General features: G+C 43.8%; 1 long non-coding RNA gene across 1 annotated transcript; it reads left to right on the forward strand.

Annotated features, from left to right (window-relative positions):
• LOC143647198 (uncharacterized) lies at positions 1 to 25,347 on the forward strand. Its single transcript, XR_013157909.1, has 3 exons — positions 1 to 1,115; positions 1,907 to 2,294; positions 25,090 to 25,347. It is a non-coding gene; the product is annotated as an uncharacterized LOC143647198 (long non-coding RNA).
• The last annotated feature ends 293 nt before the right edge of the window (positions 25,348 to 25,640 follow it).

The raw sequence follows: 25,640 nt of genomic DNA on the forward strand, positions 1-25,640 counted from the left end.
GGAGGCAATGTCACAAACAGGATGTGGACTTGAAGGGCCCCGGATTTGCATCTCTAACCCATTCCTTAAGCACCAGGTGTCCCTGTTGACTCCACTTGGTATCACCACGTGCGAGAGGCGCCAAGGGCTTCGTGCCTAGTTCCCAAGCTGAGAACAAGGAGTTGGGGAAAATAATTGTGAAATCTGAATGGCGTTCTGATCCATCGGCATTGAACACACACGCACCCAGTGAAGCAGGCAGCTTTCCAGTCCGGGTCATTTTGTTTTGCCCTGTCCTCCTGTGCCTCCCCTGGCCCTCCCCTGGCAGGGTGTGGCTTTTAAACCATGGGTGAAGGAGTCCTTGGCTGCTGATGGGCAGCAGCGGAGATCCTATGGCCAGCGGCTCCCCCTAAATGTGGGCTAGCGGGGCGATGAGAAGCCAGGGACGTGCCGATACGACAGCTGATCCCAATCAAAGGCCAGAAAAGAGAAGAGAGTGCAGCCCATCAGGCCTCAGCAGATGACGGTTTGGGAGCCACAAGTCCAAGCTCTGGCATTAGGCCGGGCTGGGTTCCAGCTTCTGCTTCAGACCTGTGATGAGTCCCTCACTCAGTTGGATCCTCAGTCTGTGCCTCTGTAAAGACTGGAAATTATCGTCTTTATGGGCAGGGCTGAACTGTGTGGTGGATTGGCAAGGCCAGTAAAAGAAGTCCCAGAGCAGAGACGGTGGTGGGTGGGTGGTGGGTGGGCCCAGTGGAGTGGGGCATGAGTGCTCTCCAGGCCCTGGCCAGTGGGTGCAGGTGAGATCGCCTGCCTGCTGCACCGCCGCCAGACCGACCTTCAGGGGTCTCCACAGTGCTCCCGGTCCCACGGCTCGACGTGGCAGAGGTTGCCCGCACAGCTAGGCTGCCGAGTTCAGGCACTGTGCGCCGGCCGGACAGTCCAGCCACACCTGAGGGCCGGGCAGCCCCTGTGCCATGCGGAAAGGATCATTGGTGAGGGAATGGGGGCACAATCCCTTTTACCATCCCACTGACTGCAACAAGACTTCCCCCCGTCGACAATGTCTCTCTTCTCCTTTCCGTGGGGACCACAGTGGCAAAGATCATGGGTACCAGCGGTGTGAGGCTGTGCAGGTACCACCCCCTCCTGCGACTGCGGGGGTCCCACGCTCAACCCCATGTAGGACCCAGGGCTAAGGTGGGAGCTGCTTCAACAGTGCTTCCCACAGCCCCTCACCATGCAGAAGCGCCCCGTCAGTACTTCATGTACATTTATAGCATTTTTTATCTAAATGTTTAATATCGTAGGAGACGCTTGGCACACAGAGGAAACTTTTGATTTCAACTGAAGAAATTCTCTTTTTTAAGTGAAAGTAAATACTAATGAGGATATCCCCAGAGAGGTTAAAAATAAAGATGAAGGAAGCAGGTCCCAAGTTGGCTGAATCTAGCAGTTTTCAGTCAGAGGCAGCAGCGTGTCACAGTGAAGTGCCACCACTTCCTGAGGTGATGGTGGGGCTGATTTATGGGCAGAGACAGATATGTTGTCCCTGAAAATGACCCACAGGTTCACAGCTCCCTGGGAGTGGGGACGAGGGGCATGGATGATGGGAGGGTGGGGGTCCCCAGAGCTGAGGCCAGGTGAGCTCTGAGGAGGAGTCTCTCCTGCACCTTTCTTCAAGATTCTGTTATTAATGTCACCATTATATTATATATATAATATATGTATATACATTATACAGTAATAACATAACATAACATTAATAACATAGTAAAACACCAAGGCCTTGTTCCCTTAATTGCCAGTTGTAGGGAGGGGCTGCTGCCCATGAAGACAGTTTTTCAGACTGTGAAATGAAGGAAAGCGAAGCAATTAACATCTTGGCAGTGTGCAGAATTAATCATGTGTGACCATTTTTATTTAGGTTTGCCCCAAATTCAAGACTGAAAGGCGTTTATCACACAAAGAGGCATCTCTGAATGGCAAACCCTCAACTATTTCAGTGTTTACTGTTGAGAAACTGCAGGAAAATGCACATTCAAGGGATATGTTGGAAAGGGCTTATAAAAATGAAGTTTGTCTGCAGTTTCCAAGGCATGTCCTCTTTGTTTTTGAATCATCACCTATTGTCTTCAGAATTAGACCAGTGTTTCTACCTTTCCAGACTCTGGGGAAGGAAGCCAGACTGGTGCCCAGCAGCAGCACCTGCAGCCAGCTCTGCAGGCCCTCACGCCACCCTCGGCCAACCAGGGGCACCAGAGATGGGGATGACCTGAAAGGACAGGTGAAGTGTCTGGCATGGCTCCCACTTGGTAGGTCTTCTTCCCAGTAATGTTGGGGTCAGGTGGGTGCATTGATATCCTGATCAGTGGCCTCCCTGTACCCCTCTCTTTGCCCTCTGTCCTGGGACTTTGTGTCCCTCCCAGTCTGGCTCTGGGCTCAACAGGTAAATTCTTTAACCAGTGGAATGTTAGCAAAAGTGATGGAAGCAGAGACTGGAAAAAGCACTCAGTATTCTCACTCACCCTCTTTGTCTGCTACCACACCATGAGGACAGGCTCAGGGTACCCCGTCAGACAAATAAGAGTGACAACTGTAGGAGAAGAGAGGCAAGCCAGCACAAGCCATCCTTGGCCAGCAGCTGCCAGCTGACTGTGGACAGGACGAGCCCACCCAGTCAGGGCAGCTGAGCCTGGCTCAGAGCAGCAGAGCTGCTCAGCCCGCTCATAAATTGGTGAGAACATCCAAAAAAGGTAGCTTCTTTAAGCCACTGTGCGGCAGGTTGGTTTGTTACACAGCATGATTGTAAGGGTAGCAGATACAAACACAGTAAGCCTCAGTGTTCAGGAAGCACCTGTGATGTGCTGGGCATGGTGCCAAGGTATAATTATTATTTTGTTATTCCCATTTTTACCATAAGGGTATGTGCCTTACATAAATAGAGTTTAATAAGCACAAGAAGCTGAGTTTGAGCTCAGAGTAGTCTGTCACCAAAGGCTCTCCTATTTCCCCAAGCCACCTGCCTCAACGTTGTCCCCGAATCCCTGGCTTTGACACTCCCTCCAAACATAAATAGGTCATTGAGTCGCCATCCATTTGAATACCAGCAGAGTTATGTTGGCCGGCGAAAGGCTCAACAGCCTCTGAGCCTGCCTCTGGATGGTGTATTTGTCATGTTGTTTTCCACCAGAGATCCTGTATGAACGGAATGCAACTTTAATGTCTAAAAATAGACAGATGGGCTTAGAGCTCCCACTTGCAGCTGTGCGATGGTGTTTTGTTCCCTAGCCCTTTGTCCCAGTATGTTTTGTGATGGGGTCACTATCAGCAGCCTGCACAGGCTGAACGCCTAATCCCATGGCTCATCCTCAGGTCCCGGGTCCCAGGGTTGGGAGAGTGGCATCACTCTGCAGCAGGTCTCATGGCTGAGCCGTCACCTTCTGGCATAAATGGGACATACCTGTGATGGATGCAGCTCCTCTAGCTCCTTCCCTTCTGAATATCCCCCTGGGTGAAGACCGCCGTTTTTAGCCAGGTGCGGGGACCCTCATTCCACCGTGTCCCCTCCTGTGCCTCTGCCACAAAGCCCATACCAGGGCCAGTCGCTCATCTGTTGTCTTTACCACCAAATTCTTCGCATCAGGCATGGTCTCAAATAGGATCCAGACAGATGTGTCACTGGATATCTTAAGACAGGTATACAGGGAATTTTTTCGACCCATAATGGCCCCAGCACAACTTAGTTTGTTTATAACAGTGCTTTGCAGCTGTAGCTACCTATAGAGTTACCTGGGGGATTCTGAAATAATACAGATGCTCAGGCCACACCTGGACCAATGAAACAGACTCTCTGGGCTGGGCCTGGGGAGAGATTTTCTATTTACACTCTCTAGGAGAACCTTGGGTGTAGCCAGGGTTGACATCTCTCCCTGCCAACTCTGAGTTAAATGCAGAGTTTTATCCGGCTCCCTTCTAATGCACATAATCTGAAGTCGTGTCCCCAGAGCACCTGTGCAGTATTCGCAGAAGAGGGTTCAGAAAAGCTTCCTGTGCCGTAAAGCCCGCCCATCCTGTACCCCTGCTGCAGAGGGCTGCAGGGATTTGTGTCCTCTGTGCCACCATTCCAGCTCTGAGGGCCTGCAGGGCGGGCCCTAGCTGGGGCCATTGAGCATGCTTGGGATGGGCTTCCCGGCCATCTCTCAGCTGGGACTGACACACGGACGAGGTCCCCACTGGCCCACCAGAGTTTGCCTCCAGGGTACTGGGGTCATCCACCCTGAAACATGAGGCAGATGCCCAGCAGGAGAGCCTGGGGCCCGGCCTCGCCACCCATTGGAAAGCCGCAGGCCTCTTAATCTCTGCGTAAGCCCACAGCTGGGAGGACTTATCTGACTTTGACAGGACGTGGATTATTAATGTTGTCCCTTTCAGCCCAGTTAATGAAGCATCCAACTCACAGCAGCTTTTATGTGTCAGATCAACACTAGTGAGCAAGGCAGAGAGACCAAGCCAAGCCCTGATGTGAAGTATAATCAACTTCATGTAAATCAGGGAAGAGAAGAATTGGTGGTTTTTTTAGTGCAGAGTCACAATGTGAAATCAGCCTGACTCTGAAATGCTCGCGACTGAGGCAGAGACAACAGCGTCCTTGACCAATGGGAGTGTCCTTGACTAAGAGGCTAGAGACGCCACCAAGGTGTCTGGTAAGCGCGATCAGAGCAGCAGGGCCACCCGTTCTTGTGCCTTGGGCCATCAGGCTGGACGTGTGGGCTTCTCTGTCGAGCCACACGGAATTGTCAATGTGCAAGTATTGTACACGACAAAAAAACAGCAGTTCCATGCTTTAACCTGATCCCTGGGCATGGATTGCCTGTCGTTCTGGCAATATCTCCATTGAGGTACAAGGAAAAGATGTTTGAGTGTCAAGAGACCTGACCTGTAGGTGCAGCTCTGCCACATGCTGCCTGTGGCACCATTTTGCCACCAACGAGCCCTGACTCAGGTTCTTCCTCTTGTCCTCGGCTTCCACCTCCATGGAAGGAGGTTGTTGGGCTGCAAAAATGAAAATAACCCACATTTTTCAGTGCTTATGATGTTAGGGAAATGTGCTAAATGCTGCATTATTTAAAAGACATATAACAACCCTTCACAATTGTACAACTTAGCGATTGTTGTTAGTCTGTTAATCAGAGCAGCATGTTGGGCCCAGAAAGCTGAAGTCTGTGCATCTCTGGGGAACCCAGAGCAAAAGTGAAGGGGCCGGATCTCCCTTGGGTCTGTGAGTAGAAAATGCCTGCCAGCTCTAGGATTCGATGGCTCTCCCTTTGACATCCATCATTTCACAGACTGTTCACCGTAGACCTCCCACCTTCCATGGCATCTGGAGAAAGTAGCATCTAACCTACCTCCTGCCCCACAAAGCCTGTCTCTCTCATCAGGCATTCATGTAGGGAGCCTCACTTTATTACACCCAGAATTTTCCTTGTTTTGCGCTTTGATTTTAATTTCAACTTGTCCACTGGGTATGGTCAGTTAACATTTAACATTCCCACCTCCTCCTAGAGTGTCCTGAACTTCTGAAGTTGAAAAGCTAGAAGCTATTATTTCCCAAAATCCTGGGTGGGGCAGGCTGCTGAGATGACCTCACCTCCTGGCATTCACACCTTGGGAAGCCCCCACCTCCTTGGGTGTGGGTTATCCCAGTGACTGCCTTCCAACCAACAGGACATGGCCGAGGTAATGAGACATTGCTTCCTCTAAGGCTTCAAGAGGTTGCAGCCTCCACCTTGCTGGCAGACTCTGCTGCCCTCTCAGCTGCACGTTAATCAAGTAAGCAGCCACGTGGGAGAGACCTACATGGTGAGGTACTAAACAGCTGGGAACCAGCCTGGGCAAAGCAGCCCTTGAGGAAACAGATCTTTCCCCCATTGAGCTCTCAGGTAGGATCCCAACCCCAGAGAGTGCCTTGGTTGCAGCCTTGGGGAAGACCCTAAAGCAGAGATTCCAGCCCGGCCCATATGGCCTCGACCCATGGAAATTATGAGGTAGCAGGAATGCACTACGTTTGTGGCCAGTTGTTACACAGCAATAGATGATGTGTCTAGAGTTCCAGATGAGATTTAGTTCTGCAAACCAAATGCTCTCACCTGTGACATGGAAGACAGAAGGGAGGCCATTCTCTGGCTTCCTCTGGCTGCTTTCTGCCAGGGTCTTGTCAGGCCACCAGCTCCCCAGGTGCAGAGAGGCCATCCCAATGACAGAAGCAGCCAGGAAGCTGTCTGTGCTTCTTCATAGTTGTGGCAGTGACAGCAGAGTCCTGAGCCCAGTTTTCTAACAATTTCCATGTGTCACTAGGATCAGTAGTTTGGTGGCAGTCCCTGGTGCCCTACTTTTTGATGTTGGAAAAGGTGGTAGCTGCCTGGCAGGTCATTTCTGCAGAATGAGCTCTCTCGGTAAGCTGGCAGGTCTGCAGATCTCTACAGCCCAGTTCTCCTTCCCCTCCAACTATTCTGTGAGCTCCTTCTTCCCTGTTGGGGCACTTCCTGTGAAAACACCTTGAGTAGTTTCCGTTTCCCGCACGGAACCCAACTGATCCATCTGCATCTGGATCATTTCCTGGAAAGCGAAGAAAGCCCTTCAATTTTCTCACCATGTACCTAAGTGCTTCTCCTCCGTGCAAATTCAAGATACTTTGAATCTTGGCCAAACATGAATTCGACTACATAATCCTACCTCAAGTGCATATGGGACTTTGTAGTTTAGCAAGCTCTCCTCCAGAAATCACTTCTTTCACACCTCACAAAAGCTCCCTGAAGTGGGTGCACTCACCCTGTTCTGTAGGCAGTAGGTGCACTGGCAAGTCAGCCAATGGTGGAGCCAGGACCCCATCCAATCTCTACACCAGCTTTAGAACTTGCCTGCACATCATGGCACATCCTGCGGTTTATTGCTCTTGTGACTTCATGAACTATGCCACACTTAATCCCTCCAGCTTCTACAAACATGAACCACAAGGTGAAAATGGTTTTACTTCTTGTTATTCTCTAATGTTCATTCCCACGATGTATGCTTGATTGTCCAGCGGATAAGGTGTGGCTGTGTGAGAACAGTTCTTCCATTTGTGAATTTTCCAAAGACGTTGGGGTCCATGCTTGCAAGACCAAGGCAGGGCCTGAAGCCCCTCGGTCAGGGGACAAGCAGGGCTTGAAAGACCCCATGCCCACTCACCCAGCCTGTGCCCAGCTCCGAATGCCCCCTCCTAGAATGGCCTCCTCCTTCCTCTTTTAGAGATGCCATCCTCTGCTCCGCCCCATGTCCAGTGTCTGGGCTCACCTGGAGGAGTGCCTTTCCTTATTCACCCACCTGCACAGGTACTTTTCTCTGTTTTGCACAAAGACACTGTATTGGCTGAAGGCAGCCCCACCCACAATGGAGGACACAGATGTGAAAAAGATATTGTGTCAAGCCCAGGGATGTGCGGCTACCAATCAGAAGCCTTCCCAAAATAGTCCAGTTACCTTCAAGCACTTCAAAATATGCACACTCTGCAGATAATTTATTCTTAGCCTGTGTTCTGGGGACCAGTGAGTGGGAATGGCTGGGAGGCAGTGATGAGGGGGTTGCCCCATGACTCAACTCCCTGAGGGTGCCTGCTCCAAGAGTATTAAGCCCTCCTTCTCCGGAGGTGACCAGGCAAAGCTGAGTAGTCACATGCCCACCTGGTAAGGAGCATGTATGAGTGAAGCAGCATCTCACCAGATGTTGTGGGGTCCCCTGTGCCCCTTCTAGAGGTGTCTACCACCCCTTTTCCAGCCTTGTTCAGGTGACCAGTGAGTGGGAACTCATTCAAAGGTGACTGACTTCATCTCCAGCCTTGCTGAGTGTTGCAGAGCATACCTGCTAGGTACGGAAGGCCTGGGCCCTGGGCCGGCTGCCTCTGAGCCTCTTCCACGAAGGGAGGCTACTGCTGGCACAGGAGTCCTTAAGCTAATGATCAGGCAAAATGGCAAATAACAAAAATGGGAAAGAGATTCACTTTGAAAGTCCATGCTAACAAATGCATCGAAATTTCTCACGAACATTTTTTTAAGCTAGTGCAGTGTCACTGGGTTTTTTGAACACCTTACCATCTGATTTGGACACGGAGAAAAAGACACGAAATGGTCTTGAAATAAAAATCTCCTGTCGTGTCCCGGAGCCCTGCACCCAGTGCCAATAGAGGAGCCTAATTAGGCGCAGAAGCTAATTGCTCCCATCGTAGCTGCTTCTAGAGCTTCTTAGGAAGGGCAGGGAGATGAGGTGCATTGGGGGCAGTGGGAGAAGCAGGAGCTGGGAAAGGAGGAGACACAAGTGGGGGCCATGCTCAGGAGGGAAAGCTGCTCAAGTGACTCCTCTGAGCCTCTCCACACTGGGCCAGCCAGAGAGAGGAAGGTGCTTATCTGAAGATGCCAGGGATGGGAATTCATTGAAAGCGGCAGGAGGGAACTGGGCTCTGGGTGGCAGGGGGCTTTGATCTCTGGCTGAGGAGAACTACAAAGGAACGTATGTGTTAACATGCCCCAGAAGCCAAAACCCAGGAAAAGAAGCCTTGTCTTTGCTGGGCAGGCCCCTGATCCCTCCTGGTGGAGGCCACAGAGAACTGTTGTCAAAGGGCCACTGTACATACTAGCAGCATGCAGGGAGCCCAGACTATGCCCCTAAGGGACAGCTTGCCTTGTAACAGCTCCTCCCAGGCATGTGGGCTGGCTTCCTCATCGCCCGTTGCTGGTTCCACATGCCTGGTTCTGGGTTTTCTGGAAATCTGACTCCATCTGTGAAGGGGCTGTGATCAGCAGGGTTTGGAGTCTGAGGCAAACTGGCATGTGATGCTTGATAAGAAGAAACATGTATTTATTGCAGAATGAAGCCCCCCAAAATCATAACTGACACTTTCTGTCCCTCACACCCCAAATCCGATTTAGTAGCAAATCTGGTCAGACTAGCTGCGAACTATATCAGAGTCTGAACAGTCCTTGGTTTTCATTACTGCTGCTTGTGTTATTAACCCAGACAGCTTTAGAACCTTCCTGGGCCCAAATTAATCCCTTTTACCTTTGTGAATGCTCCCTCCATTATATAAATATAGATATAAGGACCCAGAGACACACACATATACATACTTGTATGGAGGTCATATTTTCATGAGTGCATTGGCATAAGGACAACATAATCCAGGATGAGCTCTATCCTTATGTTTCTTTTGATTTCAAAGTAAATTTCAATGTCCTCACAGGCTCCTAAGAGTCCAGTCTGAGCCACTGTATCCACTGTGTCTAAGAGAGAAGCCAACCCCTCTGCAGGGGCTACCCCCATGGCCACCTGGTTCTGCCCCGCACACAAGCCATCATATGTGCCCCTTATGAAGCCCATGTGATCCTCTGGAAATAGCAGTCCTTTGCACAAACATGCCATTCACTCCTCTGCTCAAAACCCTCCAGTGGCTTCCACCAGGTTCATGATCAACGTCAAAGTCTCTGCATAACTAAGGGGCCCTGGCCTTAGTTAGGGGACTGCTTTGGTGCTGTTCCCTATCTCTCTGTTCCACAGCCCACTCCAGTCTGACCACACCTGCCTCTCTGCTGCTCACAAGGACACCAACCATTCTGTCACCTCCAGGACCTTTGCACTTGCTGTTCCCTCAGAAAAGAACTTTTCCCACCCGTATCCCTCACTGCAGTCTGGTCTGTCCGAGATGCCTGCCCCTCCTAAGCACTGGATCAGAGGTCTCCACATGGGCCCTCTCACAGCCAGTGCCTTAGCTTGCCTCATGCATCTTCTGGGCCCCTTCCACTGCTTGGTGTAGGGTCTCTTTCCCAACTTAAACTTAGGTAGAGACACAGACTGTCTCCCAAGTTCCTAGAGCCATGCCTGGTATGTCAATAGATTCCAAACAATGCCTGGTTGATACAATTTTTAAATAAATTACTGCATACCATGAGTTATATGCAGTAGTTCCACTGAAGAAATGGATACGTATTTTGAGGTATGAATGTGAATGTGTACTAGGATAAAACATACAATTCTTTGACTAGACATTGATGGGAAAGTATCAGGTTCCCCTTTGAAGTCCCCCAAAGGGGTCTGGCCCTACAAGTGGTGATTTTACATCTGTGGGCAAGTAGTTATGGAATTAACAAACTCTGAGTAGTCTCTCCCGAAACCTTTCCCAGAAGACTAGCTGTCATGTATGACACGGAACTGAAGTTCCTAAGGAGGCGTTTTGGCTCCTGGGGAAGCTGACTGTGCTTTGCTGTGTCTCTCTGAGTTAGTCTACCTTGAGGGTGTTGAGTTATGATTGGCAATTTCTGTGATTCATGTTTGCCCCAGGGAAGGCAATAAAATGGTCCAACACTCTTTCCTCCCTTTGCAGCACCCATGGAACGGCCTTAGAAACTGTGCATACTACCCCTTCAAATAAAAAGGGACAATCAAACCACTTGTACATTTGAAAAGAACTCCTTGTTTTAGTTTGTAAAAGCTGTTGGAATGCAGTGTACCAGAAACAGAATAGCTTTTTAAAAAGGAAATTTACTAAGTTGCAGGTTTATAGAAGGCCATGAAAATACCAAACTAAGATATCCAGGGAAAGATACTTGATTCAAGAAAGGCCAGTGGGTCCAGAACCCCTCTGTCAGCTGGAAAGGCACATGGCAGTGTCTGCTGGCTTTTTCTCCTGGCTTCTCATTTCATAAGGATTCCCCAGGGAGTGTCCTCTTTCTGCATCTCCAAAGATCTCTGGCTGTGTGGCTCTCTCAGCTCTAAAGCTTTTTCCAAAATAGTTCCCTTTAAAAGGGCTCCAGTAAGCAATCCCACATTGAACGGGTGGAGACATCTCCATGAAAACCACCCAGTCAAAAATTACCATTCACAATTGGTCGGTCACATCTCCATAGAAACAATCCAAGAGATCCCACCCAGCAATGTTGAATGAGGATTAAAGAATAGGGCTTTTCTGGGGTATGGAACAAATTCAGTAGCACACTCCATAAACTAAAGAGCAAACTTCTGTGTGGGGAGGAGCTGAACATGACTCTGTGCTGTTTGGGGCCTAGAGCAATGGAATTGTCCTTGAACTGGTTTAGGTCTCTGGATAGCCTGAGTATTCTGCCATGTGACTCCCCTAAAAGAAAGAAAATTAGTCTTAGCCTAGAGAAGGGGGTTCTCTGTTTGGACCATCTCCTAATCACCCAGTCAGTGATGGAGGTGTCCCCCTCCCTAAATAATACTACCTGACTCCCAATTCTGGACTGATGAGGTGGACAGCAGTTTATTACTCATATGAACTCAGAGTCTGGGGAAGAGGACAGTGTACCCCATACAGGGCCTCCCAGGGTTCTAGTTGGGAGCAGAGTGGACCTGCAGGGGCCAGAGGAGACAGAGCTTGCAGTGACATGGGGTGGGGTGACTCCTGGTTCCTGCAGGAGGATGTAATTGGCTGTTTGGACAATTCAGTAGACTGTCAGATGGGTGAAACCAGTTAGGTTGAGGACTGGGTGGGGTACACCTGGCCAAGCTGTAAGGGGCACTAGCCTGGGGGGAGTTTTTTCCACTGGATTGGGTGGGGAGCACATACCTAGAAAGAGCAGGGGAACTTGCAGTTGGGCATTTGGGGCCCCTTCAGGCTCAAAAATGGCAAGACACACTTCAATATTGCATCTTAATTTCAGGACTTACAATTCACCCTCTGATTTGTGCAAGGACCTAAATCGGTTACTCATCTGCTTCCGGATGAGTATCAAATGATACTCATCCGACTATCATTTGTAGGCAAATGATAGTCGGTCTCCATTTTTTAATTGAGGTATAACTTACAGAGAATAAAGTGCATAGATCTTAAGATTTCAACTCAATGAAGAATTCTGAATATGCACCATGTAATTGCCACCCACGTCAAGATACACAGCATTTCCAGGAACCTAGAAGGCTCCTTTATGTTCCTGCCCTTGCAGTGCCTGACTGTTTGGACTCTTGTCACCCCAGATTGCCATTGCCTGTTCTTGACCTTCATACCAAAGGAGTGACACAGTATGTGCTCCTTCTCATCTGACTTCTTTGGCTCAACTTTCTTTAGATGTAACCATGTCATTGCAATGCTCAGAAGTTCATTCTTTTTAATTCCTGGGTAGTTCACCTTCCTTACACATGTATTTGAGGTTTTGAAAAGTAAATTAATTTGTTTGAAGTGGTGTTAATGGTAGTGCCTGGACCTGGTGAAAACCATGGCTCAATAGATGAGGAACTCAAGTCAGAGCAAAAGGTGTCCCCAAAGGAGGCTCCTGGTGGTCAAGAATTGAACCCATAAAGTCCCTCAATCAGAGCAGAATTTCCAGCTGACAGGAAGTATGAGTTTGAGGAATAATAGAAAGCAGCCCATAAATATCCAAAAACTAAAGCAAGTGCTGGACAGGAGATGGATCACCCTTCCTGTGACCTTGAAGATGTAGGAAGGTCAAGGTAGATCTGGCAAGTTGAGATGAGGGCAAGGAAGTACTGATGAGAATGTTGTCAGTTTGCTTTCCAGACGCCACTGAAGCAGGTGTAGTGGGGTGTAAGACACTCTGTGGTCAGTGCATCATTGGGTGGTAGAGCCCCATATTCCAACACCACAGTGCAGTACCAAGGAAGGACTTTTCTGTTGCTTCAGATGGCAGAGGAACATCCACCCTTCCGTGCGTCATTTTGCAGCAAGAAGAATCCATAAAATGCTGCTCTTTGGTATGAGGACGCTGCCGGTTTTTATTCCTAATTTTGTGGTCTCGCCCCTCCTGAAGCCACCTCCTGCTGCCCGGCAGCCCCACCCGCTGATTTACCGTGCACTGCTGGTGCCGGGGGAGCCGCCGCATCCTCTGGATGAAAAGTCTCCACGTCAGTCACTCTTGGATTCTTACCACTCAAGACCCGCTTGTTGCCTGGTAACAATTTTCACGGCTGCATTAAAAGGAGAGGTCTGAAAAGAGGATTGCTTAAAACCTGACAGCAATTACAGGGAAGGCAGACCGCTTCTTTCATTTCAGAAACCAGTGCACAAATGGATCTTCCTATTCAGTTAGTATTTTATTATTATTTAAATCGGTTCCCACTCTACTTGAAGCCAGGCTTTGTGTCAACACTAATTCCACAGCCCTTGCCTCTGAGCCTCTTCACAGAAGGAATGGCAGGCGCTAAAGAGAAAAGGTTCTTTCTAACTGCCTTTTGACTTCCTCTTGGCTTGGGAGTTTGGGGCGAACAGGAAAAGCAGTGATTCTGTAACCAGATCAGAGCCCAGGAGAAAGAGTGTTTTTATGCCCCACTTCCTCCAAGAAGCCACCCCCAGAGCCGTTTCTCCTTATTCATTGTCGTTCCAAACAAGAAAAAGCTCCGCCTCTGATGAGCTGACTCGGGAGCGAATGTCACGGGCTCAACTGTGCGTTCCCTGAGGACAGCAATGCTGTATGGAGTACTTGTTTCACTATAAAACCCAGGAAATGTCTTGGGCCCATAGACAATTCTTAATTAATATTTCACCTATTTGATGACTGGATAATTCTTACACGTTATGTAACAACTTGGTTAATTTCAATCCGTTAGTATTGAATGGGATGTATGACATTCAAGCCAAGATTTCAGAAAAACCTGGATATGCCCAGTTTTGTTTTGTTTTTTCCTTTAAACCCAGAGTTCATCAGAACACTGTCTGTAGCAATATTACGTGGAAACAGACTTCACGCATGCTAAAATGATCAGAAGTACCAGCATTATTTGGGAGGCTCTTTCCCTGTTTTCCAGCCTCAGCACTGCTCACATTTTGGGCTCAGTACTTCTCTGTTGTGGAGACCTGCCCTGGCATTGTAGGATATTGAGCAGCATCCCTGGCCTTCACCCACGAGGTACCAGGAGCACTCATTTACTGTAATCAAAACTGTCTCCAGACATTGCCGAATGTCCCTTGGTGGGTGGGGAAAAATGCCTCTGGTCAAAGCCCCTTATCTAGCTCAAGCACCCCCCACAAAGAGGCTTTTAATAACCACTCATTCAAAAATAACCATCTCCCACCAGTCTACTGTGTTTTATTTATAGCCTTCATCACTCTGAACTATTCTAGTTTATTTTACACTTACTTATCATCTGTCTTCCATCTTATCTGTCTGAATTTCCATTATGTCCATAGGGCCAAAATAGTTCCTGGAAAATAATAGATTCTCAGTAAGTATTTGTTAAATGATAAATACGTTCTTAATGTAATGTGTTTTTTTTTTTTTTTGGTCTAAGAAGTGATGTATCATGTGCCCAGTAACTGACTATAAGGAACTTTACCCTGGCCTCATGATGCATGACAAGTGTCAGTGTTACATGATTCTAATGGTAGTTGGAGATAGACTTGTGAGCAGAGAGCAGACGTGAGGTTCCAGCAGCTTCCAGGAAATGAGTTTCAGAAATAGGCCAGACTTTCAGGTCTGGCCACATCAGGGTGACAGATATTAGGCTAACCCTCCACCCATCCCCACCTGCTTTCAGGCATTGCATAACAGACATAATCCTGAGAAAAGGAAAGCAAATGAGGTGAGATTCAAATTGACCAAGGCGTTCTCTCTTAGAGCACCCTCCAAAATACAGCACAGGGAATTAAGAGCACAAACCCAGAACAGTGGCCTCCCTGGGTGGAGGAAAGAGAAGTCATCTGGGAATGCCGACATGCCTGGGATTTGTGGAGCAGGATCCCAGAAAGGAAGGAGGAAACTGGGTAGAAGAAACTCATGGCTATCTGCCTAGGTCTTGTGGAAGGTTTAGATGAAGGCCAGGCTGCAGGTGCACAGAGGAAGAGGCTGCGATTTCTGGCAGAGAATCTTTCTGAGCAGAAGTCGTATCTTCTACGCCTGTGGGACACTGGAGTTCTCCCAGCCAGGGTAGAGACATCACTGACCACCAAAAACAGTAAATTGAGACCCAGAACAGCAGTGCCTTCAGAGTAAAGCTACTCGGTCCCTAGAGTTAAAGTTACCCTTGATCCTTCTTAACAAAGTCTAAAATCGAAACTCTGCAGGATAAAACTTATCGACCAATAAACTGCCTACCAGACCAAAACTCACTCTCTGTGAAGGAAGACCACATAAACTAGACCACTTACAATATATTCGAGTGTCCAATCTACAATAAAAAATTTGCTATACATATAGAAAAACAGGAAAATGTGACCTGTACACAGAATAAAATTCGATGTAGACTTAAAGATGACACAGATGCTAGCATTACTAAATGAAGAGTTTAAAATAGGTGCTATATATATGTTCAAGTATTTAAAGTAAAGGTGAAAATAACAAGCATACAAATGAAACTTCTCAGTGGAGAAATGGAAATTACAAAGTGGAAAAATGGTAATGCTATAACTTAAAAATACAATATCTGAAAATGAAATACTCAGTGGGTGTACTTAGCAGCAGAATGGGCACTGCAGAAGGAAGAAAAATCAATGATTTCAGAAGACAAAGAAATAACAATCAAAAGCACAGAGGGAAAAAGACTGGAAAATGTAAACAGAGACACTGTCTCATGGGACAATATTAAATGATCCAACATATCTAAATGGAATCCCAAAAGGAGAGAAATTTGATGAGAAAAAACTTTTCAAGAAATAATAATCAATGGGTCCCTAGACCAGATAAGTCCTGAAATGCAGAGGGCCAGCCTCTCAAGAACTTCAGCTGGTGCCATCCCCCTATCCCATATTATCGGCAGCCCCTTCCAACATGAAAAAAGTTAGAATGGGCATAACCTAAATACCCCTAAAGAGGGGGGGAAAAAGATCAAAGGTGATGGTGGAATTATTCATAGAAGGTCGAGTTAAACAAATGAGTATGATTATGGTATCATATTGATATTTCTTTTACTCTCCAGTGTCTTGGAGCATCTAGTAGTAAAAACCTAAAAATGTGGAATTGTAACCCATACCAGATTCTGAAATCTGTTCTACAGCTAATTGTTGCAATGTGCTTTGAAATTTATTGCTTTTTTATATATATGTTATTTTTCACAAGAAAGAAAAAATCAATTGTGATGATAAATGTACAGCTATATGATGATTGTGAACCATTGGTTGTGTTTTGGATGATTATATGGTATATGAATATTTAATGTATATCAGTAATTAATTAATTAATTAAAAGAAATGGCAGTCCATTTTTTTCCAGATTTAAGGAAAAATAAACTATAGATCCAAGAACTTCAGTGAGCCCCAGGCATGATAAGCACACACACGCACACATACCCACTCACATCACACAAGAACGACTGAGTATTGTGATAGGCAAATTGTCAAAAAGCAGAGATAAAGAGGCAATTTTAGTCGCATCCAGGAAAAAAAGACACATCAGATAATAGAAGAAAAACTATAACACTTTCCACTGATTTCTCATCAAATACAATGCAAAACAGAAGACAGAAGGACATTTTTAAATACTGGAGAAAAAATAAGAATCATCTTAGAATTCTGTATCTAGCCAAACTATCCTTCAAAAGTGAAGGCAGAATAAATATATTTTGAGATAAGTTAAGTGATGAAGGATTGTTGTCCGGAAGAACTACTCCACAGTAAACATTCGGGGATGCTCTTCAGGCTGGACTGAAGTGACACTAGATGTAAATTTTGATATAAACAAGATGAATTGAGAACAACAGATTTGTAACTATGTGAGTAAATACAAATGATTTTTTTTTCATTTCTTGACTTTTGATATAGACAACTGACTGCTTAAATAAAAATTACAACAATGTATTGTGGAGTTTATAACAAAGATGTAAAATGTATGATAACAATATCATAAAGGGTAGGAGGGAAGTGAATGGAAGTATATTCGTGTCCATTTCTCACATTTTATGTTAAGTAATATAATATTAATTAAAGGTACACTGTGATGAGTTATGATGGACATTGTAATCCACAGACTAAACTCCACTAAAGTAAGAAAAGATGATGAGATAGGATAAGGTGATAAGACGATGAATTATAGCTGACAAGCTAATGGAGAATTACAATGGAATACTAAAAAATATCTTATGGTAAAAAAAAGTAGGAGCAGGAAGATGGCAGAAAAGGAAAGGCAGAGCTCACTCCTCCACTATAGAGCAACTGAAGAAAAAGCGGAGAATGACTGGGGCAGTAGTTTGAGCCTTCAAGTGACCAGAGAGGGACTACTGCATTATATACAGAGGTCCTGGTTGAAAAAGCAGAGAGTCTACACCTGGGAGGTCAGGGTGAGGGTGAGCAATCAGGACCACTCCTGGAGCCCACCTCTGCACACTGGCTGGATTGGATGGCAGAAGAGTGAGCACACTCCCACATCTGCGGCCAGCTGGGGAAGCCAACCTTCTCAGTCCGACAGCCTGGAGTGCCTGCATAGGAATCCAGGAGCCGGTAGACTCATTTTACCCACAACCAGAGACCTTATTGCAATGCCTAGTGCCTACCCCCCCTCCATCTCTGAGGCAGGTCACTGTGGGTACCTGGTTTGGGGGAGAATAGGGACCCTCCTCTTGGGGGCAGAGAAGTCACAAAGCAGTGCCAATCTGATAGTTGGCTAGCGAGAGAGACACTGTGGGCCCCACTGTCCCCCTCCTTTCTCCATGCATGCCTGGGGTGCTCACTGCTTGCACAAGCAGAGAAGAAAGGATGAGGGAGCTGCATTGCAATGCCAGCTGCCCTTCCCTCACCCCCGAGGCCCGTGGGTACGCACCAGCCTGGGTCATGCAAGCAGTGAAAAGCAGAGCACTCCTGGGCCAGCTGCAGGCTGGACCAGTTGAACCTCTCAGTCCTGCAGCCCAAAGTCTGTCCATGTGGGAACCTAAGAATCTCCAGACCCTTTGTTCCCCAGGCGAGTTCTCAGCTGAGATACACAGTGCCTGCCCCCCTACCCCAGGAGCCAGTGACTTCCAGTGTGCATGGATGCCTCTGGCCTTGACTGGATTGTTGCCTGATCTGAGTCCCAGCCCTGCAAACTGCCACAGTTGGGTAGAAGCAGGCTTGTGGGGAAGAGATGGCCCAAGAATGCTGTCTGCTGGGAAGACTGGGAAAGTGTCTGGCAAGCTGCTTTTCTGCCTAGCCACTAGCACCTTTCCAAAAAAGGGCTGTACCCTCCTTGCATTAGGCCTTTAGCTGGGAATTACTGACAAACCAAGTGTGAAAGGAGACCTACAATACAAACCCAAGAAACTACAAAATCTTAGACAAGCTAGAGAAATCAACTTCCATAATGACCACATAAATATAATCAAATGTGAAGGAACCAAAAAAATGAAAGAAAGAAAGAAGTCACCAAGCATATAAAGTAGCAAAAATAAATGACCATCCAAGTAACCAAATTAAAAACCCAGAGGAGACACAGAATTTGGAGCAACTAATGAAAGACATTCACACAAATCTCTTGAATAACTTCGATGAGTTGACTAAAAAGATACAGGACATCAAGAAGACACTAGAACAGCATAAAGAAGAATTTGAAAGGATAAATAGAAAAATAGCCAATCTTACAGAAAATGAGAGCTATGGCAGATTAGATTCGAAGAGGCAGAAGAAAGAATAAGTGAACTAGAGGATAGAGCAACTGAATTTGAGCATGCAAAAGAACAAATGTTGGGAAAGTTGAATTGGATCTCAGGGAAATGACTGACAACACAAAGCTCACACATATAAAAATCACTAATGTCCCAGAAGGAGAAGAGAATAGTAAAGGGCTATGAAAATTATTTAAGAAGATAATTTTGGATAACCTCCCAACCATTAAAAAGATGTAGCAATACCAATCAAAGAAGCCCAATGACCTCCGAATAGAAAAATCCAAATAGATCTACTCCAAGACACATACTATTCTGATTGTCAAATGCTGAAGAAAAGGAGAGAGTCCTGAAAGCAGCAAGAGAAAAGCTATTCACGACATATAAGGGGACTAACCTCTGACTACTCATCAGGCACCATGCAGGTGATAAGGCAGTGGTACAATATATTTAAGATTCTGAAAGAGAAAAATTGTCAGCCAAAAATCTTCACCCAGCAAAGCTGTCCTTCAAAAATGTAGAGTTTAAAATTTTCATAGATAAACAAACATTGACAGAACTTGTTAACAAGAGACCTGCCCTGCAAGAAATACTAAAGGGAGCTGAAAAAAGACAGGAGGGAGGTCTGGAGTAGGGTACAGAATCGAAGAGTATCAGTAAAGGTTACTTAAAGAATAAAAGGAGAGAGAGAAAAAAATAGATTTGACAAATAAAAACCAAAGGATAAGATTATTGAATCATGAACTACCTGTACAGTAATAACTTTGAATATTTTCACACTAAACTCCCCAGTTAAAAGACATAAATTGGCAGAATGGACTTAAAAATATAATACATCTCTTTGCTGTTTACAAGAGATTCATCTTAGATCCAAAGATACAAATAGGTTGAAACTAAAAGGCTGGAAAAAGAGTTTCCATGCAAGTGGTAACATAAGAAAGCTAAGTAGCCATAATAATATTGAAAGAAAACAGACTTTAAATGAAAAGATGTCTTAAGAGGCAAGAACACTAGATATTAATAAAAGGGTGATTCACCAAGAAGAAATAACAAGCATAAATGTTTATGCACCCAATCAAGGTGCTCCAAAGTGCATGTGGCAAATGCTGGCCAAACTGAGAGGAGCAATAGATGTACCTGCAATAATAGAGGGAAACATTAACACACTGCTCTCTACATTAGATGAAACAACCATACAGATGATCAATAAGGAAATAGAGAACCTAAATGATATGATAAATGAATTAGACCTAATAGACATATATAGATTATCGTACCCCAGAACACTAGGAAATACATTCTTTCCAAGTGCTCATGGAAAGTTCTCCAGGATAGACCATATTCTGGGGTTCAAAACAGGTTTTAATAATTTTTTAAATTATTCAAAGCACTTTCTCTAATCATAATGGAATGAAGCTGGAAATCAATAACCACTAAAGAACTGGAACTTTCAAAAATATTTTAAGGCTAAACAACATGGTATTAAATGATCAGTGGGTCAAAGAAGAAATTTCAAGAGAAGTCAGTAAATATCTGGAGATGACTAAAAACAAGAATATAACATATCAAAACCTATGGGATGCAGCAAAGGTGATGCTGAGAGGGGAATTTATAGCTATAAGCACCTACATTAAAAGGAAGAAAAAGCTAAAACCAAAGACCTAACTGAGCAACTGAAGAAATTATAGAAAAAGCAGTAAACTAACCCTAAAGCAAGTAGAAGAAAAGAAATAACAAAGATTAAGGTGGAAATAAATGAATTGGAAAAGGATAACAACAAAAAAAATAGAAAGATAATAAAACCAAAAGTTGATTCTTTGAGAAGATCAACAAGATTAACAAATCCTTAGCTAAAGTCAAAAAGAGAAAAGTCACAAATCAGAAACGAGAGGGGATCATTACCATTGACCCCAAAGAAAGAGAAAAAGTCATAAGAGAATACTATGAGCAACTGTATGCCAACACACTAGACATTTTAGATGAAATGGATTATTTCCTAGAAACACAGGAACAACCAATACTGACTTGAGAAGATATAGAAGACCTCAACAAACCCATCTCAAGTAAAGAGATTCAATCAGTAATTAAAAACCTCCCTGCAATGAAAACCCAAGAGCCAGATGGCTTCACAGGGGAATTTTATCAGAAATTCCAAAACAATCAAACAGCGATCCTTTTCAGACTTTTCAAAAAAATTAAAGACAAGGGAACACTACCTAACTCATTCTAAGATGATTACAACACTCTAATACCAAAACCGATAAAGATACAAGAAAGGAAAACTGCAGGCCAATCTCCTTAATGAATATAGATGTAAAATTCTGAATTCTTGCAGATCAGATTAATCAGCCTATTAAAAGAATTATACAACAAGATCAGGATTTGTTGGGGTTTGTTCTAAGCATGCAAGTGTGGTTCAACACAAGAAAATCAATTAATGTAATACAACACATCAACAAATAGAAAGAGAAAAATGCTGAAAAGTCATTTGAAAATTTATTTTCAATTTATTCTTTCTTGATAAAAACACTTCAAAAGGTAGGAATCAAAGAAAACTTTCTCAATATGATTAGGGGCAAAGGTAAAAAATCCATAGCTAATATTGAGACTGAAAGTCATCCCCCTAAGACCAAGAATGAGACAAGTATGTCCACTGTCACCACTGTTATTCAACATTGTGCTAAAAGTTCTGTGTAGTTTAGGCAAGAAAAAAAGGTAAGAAAGCTGAATGTTAAGATGTAAATTCTACCCAAATTGATCTATGGATTCAATGCAATACACTAATCAAAATTCCAACAACTTACTTTGCAGACTTGGTGAAGTTAGTTATCAAATTTATTTGAAAAGGAAAGGGTCCTCAAATAGCAAAAAATATCCTAAGAAAAGAAAAACATAGTGGAAGGACTTACGCTTTCTGACTTCAATGCATATTAAAGCCATAGTGATCAAAACAGCTTGGTTTGGCACAAAGATAGACATATTGACCAATGGAATCAAGTTAAGAGTTCAGAAATAGACCCTAGGATCTATAACCAATTGATTTTTGACAAGGCCCCCAAATCCACTAAACTGGGACAGAATAGTCTCTTCTATAAATGAGAGAACTGAATATCCATATCCAAAGGAATGGAAGAGGACCCCCTACCTCACACACTATACAAAAATTAACTCAAAGGGGACTAAAGACCTAAGTACAAGAGCCAATATCATAAAATCCTAGAAAAAAATATAGGGACATATCTTCAAGACCTAGTGATAGGAGGTTACTTCTTGGACCTTACATCCAAAGCACAAGCAGCAAAAGAAAAAAATAAGATAAATAGGAATTCCTCAAGATTGAACATTTGCCAACTCAATGGGAGAGAATATTTGATAACCATATATCTGATAAGGGTTTGATACCTGGTATATATAAAGAAATCCTACAACTCATAAATAAAAGGACAAACAACCCAATTTAGAATGGGCAAAAGATATGAAGACTTTTTTTTCTAAAGAGGAAATACAAATAGTTAACAAGCACATGAAAAGATGTTCATCTTCATTAGCAATTAGGGAAATGCAAATCAAAACCACAATGAGACAAAGCAATCATCTCATGCCTATAAGAAAGACTGCCATTATACAAACCGGAAACTACAAATGTTGGAGAGGATGTGATGAAATACAACACTTATTTACTGCTGATAGAAATGTAAAATGGTACAGCTGCTATGGAAGACAGTTTGGCAGTTCCTCCGAAAACTAAATACTGAGTTGCCCTACAACCTGGCAATACTGCTACTCATCGTATACCCAGTAGATCTGAAAGCAGGACATGAACAGACATTTGCACACTAATGTTCATAGCAGCATTTTCCACAATTGCCAACAGATGGAACCAATTCAAGTGCCCATCAACAGATGACTGCATAAACAAAATGTGGTACATATATACAATGGAATACAGAATGCAGCAGAAAGAAGGAATGAAATCCTGAAGCATGAGAAAACACGGGTGAACTCAGGACATAATGCCAAGTGAACTGAGTCAGATACAAAAGGACAGATATCGTATGATTTCACTAATATGAGCTAACTAGAATATGTAAACTTAAAGTTTTAAAACATAGAATATACGGTACCTAGAGATAGGCAGAAGCTAGAGAAGTGGGAGTGGTTACCTAATACATGCAGCTTTGTTAACATGGTTGAACTTATTTAAGTTTGGAAATGGATAGAGGTGATGGCAGCTCATTATTGGGATTATAAGTAATGGTGCCATATAGTGGCTGAATTTGGTTGCAAGGGGTCACTTAAAATCATGCATGTCACTGATTAACAATGCAAATATAAATAATTTACTTCATGAACTACTTCAAAGGTACAACCCTTATACAAAGAGTTAATAGCAGAGTGATATGTTGGTGGAGGGGAGTATGGCTGGAATTATGTGTTGCAAGCTACAGACCATAGTTAACAGTAATCCCTTAACATTCTTTCAACAGTAACAGGTGAACCACACCAATACTAGGAGTTGGGGGGGGGGGGGGGTAAGGGATTCGGGATGTTTTGGGTTTTCTTTTGGTGTATTTATCTATTACTTGTCTCTTTGGAGCAAGGAAAATGGTCTAAAATTGAGTGCAATGACTGCACAACTAGGTGATGATACTGTGAGACATTGTATACTTCGGATGAATATGTGGTATGTGAAGATATCTTAATAAAATATGCAGAAAATTTGAAAGAATGCAGGAAATGATAAAATAGGAACAGATCAGATGAAGGAAATAGGAAACAAAAAGTGAGATAGTGCACTCAAGCCCAACCATATGAATAACTATATTAAATACAAACAGACAAAGCATTCCAAATTAAAAGCAAGAGGTTTTTGGACTAGATTCAAAAGCCAAAAGCCAAACCAGATGTTTGTAAGAGATGCAGTTTAAACTTAAAGACACACGGACAGGTTAAAACTCAAAGGATAGAAAATATATACCATGCAAATACCAGTTATAAGGAAAGAATATATAATTCTGCAAACTTCTCTCTTTTGTTATTTTATTATTGCATTTTTGTTTTATCATTAGAGAATTTTTTTTTAATATTCCATGTTTGGATAATAGTAAGTATGGTATTTATCATCCTACATGAAACTCCTTAGATACATCCAAGATCCTAGAAAAATTGTAACTTTTGATATTAGATAAATTAAGCTGCATTGATAATGCAAAATGCACATATTTTTAAATTCTGAAATAAAATGATACTGACTGAAGTGCTGCTTGCAGAATCTTGGAAGGAGAGGGCGTCAGAACATGTATCAAGGAATGAAGTTAGAAATACCTACTGATTTAACTTGGTTTTAGAAAGTTGGATAATGCTTTGAAAATTGAATTTCGAAACACATAGATTTTTAAATAGTATTTCCTTTAAGCAAATATAAAAGAGCATCTTTCTTTCTCTCAGTAAAAGAATACTGCATGGTTGGAAAATGAATGGCACTGCCCTGCAGTGGTTATCATCCAATTAAAGTAACTTCTCACTTCTATAATAGTACCTGTTATAGTAAAAATGGGAGCACAAAACTCAGCCTTTGTCATAGCTGTGTCATTTACTTAGTTAGCATCAAAGTTGTTCATTTGAAATACTTATCAAACCTACCGGACAATTTAGAAAATAATACAAATGACATACAGAGAACTCCAACGTACTCCTGTCCCCCTCATACCCAGATCCACCAATTTTGAATTTTGACACATTTGCCCTCTCATTCTATCTGTGCATCACTGCATCAGTCCATCTACCTAAGCAGCCATCTATCTGTTTATTTATTTATCAGTCCACTTTCTGAATACCTGCGTGTAGGTCGTATGCATCATGCTCTTTGAACACTTAACACTGCCGTGCAAAAGTCTAAGGACAAATGTATTCATTTATGTAGTAACCTTAAATGAAATTATCAAGCTCAAGAAATTTAACATTGATATAAAGCTTATAGTCCATGTCACAGTTGTCTCGTAATGTCCTTTTGAGCCTTCTCTCCTTCCTTGTTAGAACCCGTGCAGGATCATGTCCTGCTTTTAATTACGATTATCTCTTTACTTGCACTTTCTATTTGTTATTGTAGGGACATGTGAACAACCTGAACCTTTCTGTCTCAGGCACACTCAAGCCTGTGCATTCAGGGATTAATCACAGTCAGGGGAGCAGTCCCCTCACCACCTTCCATTACTAAGACTTCCCCATCTCTGCAGCTGAAACCCGTTTTGCCCTAACTCCCCATTCCCCCTTGGTAGCCTGTACTCTCATATCTGTCGCTCTAAGTTTGCATATTCTCTAATATTTTCTTTGTATTTACCATGGGGCTTAAATTTAGCATCCTGAATATGTAACATTCCTGTTTGCTTTGATACCAAGTTAATTTCAGCAGTGTACACAATATTCTTTTACCCCTATTATCCCACCCCCCCAACCGTCAAATAGTTCTTGTCACAAATTACATCTTTATACATTGTGAGTCTAAAACCACTGATTTATCATTATATTTTATGTATTGCCTTTTAGGTCCTGCAGGAAGTAAAAAAGTGGAATTGCAAACAAAAAATACAGTACTTGCATCTACACTTACCCCTATGCTACACTTACCAGAAATCTTTATTTCTTCAGGCAGCTTTGATCTATTGTATATTGTCCTTTCTTTTCAATCCGCAGGACTCTCTTTAGCCTCTTTTGTAGGGCCAGTCTAGTGGTGACAAACTCAGTTCTCTTTTGCCTGGGCCATAATTTCCTGTTTCTTTTCATGTTTTATATTCTTTTGTTGAAACCTGGACATTTTGGTATTTTAATATGTTATTGCTGGAATTTAGACTCTTAGGCTTCTATCCCTTAATCTTGCATCAAGTAAACCCACTGTGGTGACAGGGCTTTACTTGAATGTCACAACAAACAAGCAAAAACAAAAACACTTTTCCCAGTCCTTGCAGACTGACCTATGTGAGCTCTCTTTCAGGGCTTATCCATACAATGAGTTTATAGAATGGCTCCAGGCCAAAGCATAGGAGCTTCCCTGATCCTTTCTGCATATCTGTCTTGCCTTGGGGATGCACGTGTTGCCT

This window comes from Tamandua tetradactyla, chromosome 1 (assembly GCF_023851605.1).
Source record: "Tamandua tetradactyla isolate mTamTet1 chromosome 1, mTamTet1.pri, whole genome shotgun sequence".
Classification (NCBI taxonomy): domain Eukaryota; kingdom Metazoa; phylum Chordata; class Mammalia; order Pilosa; family Myrmecophagidae; genus Tamandua; species Tamandua tetradactyla.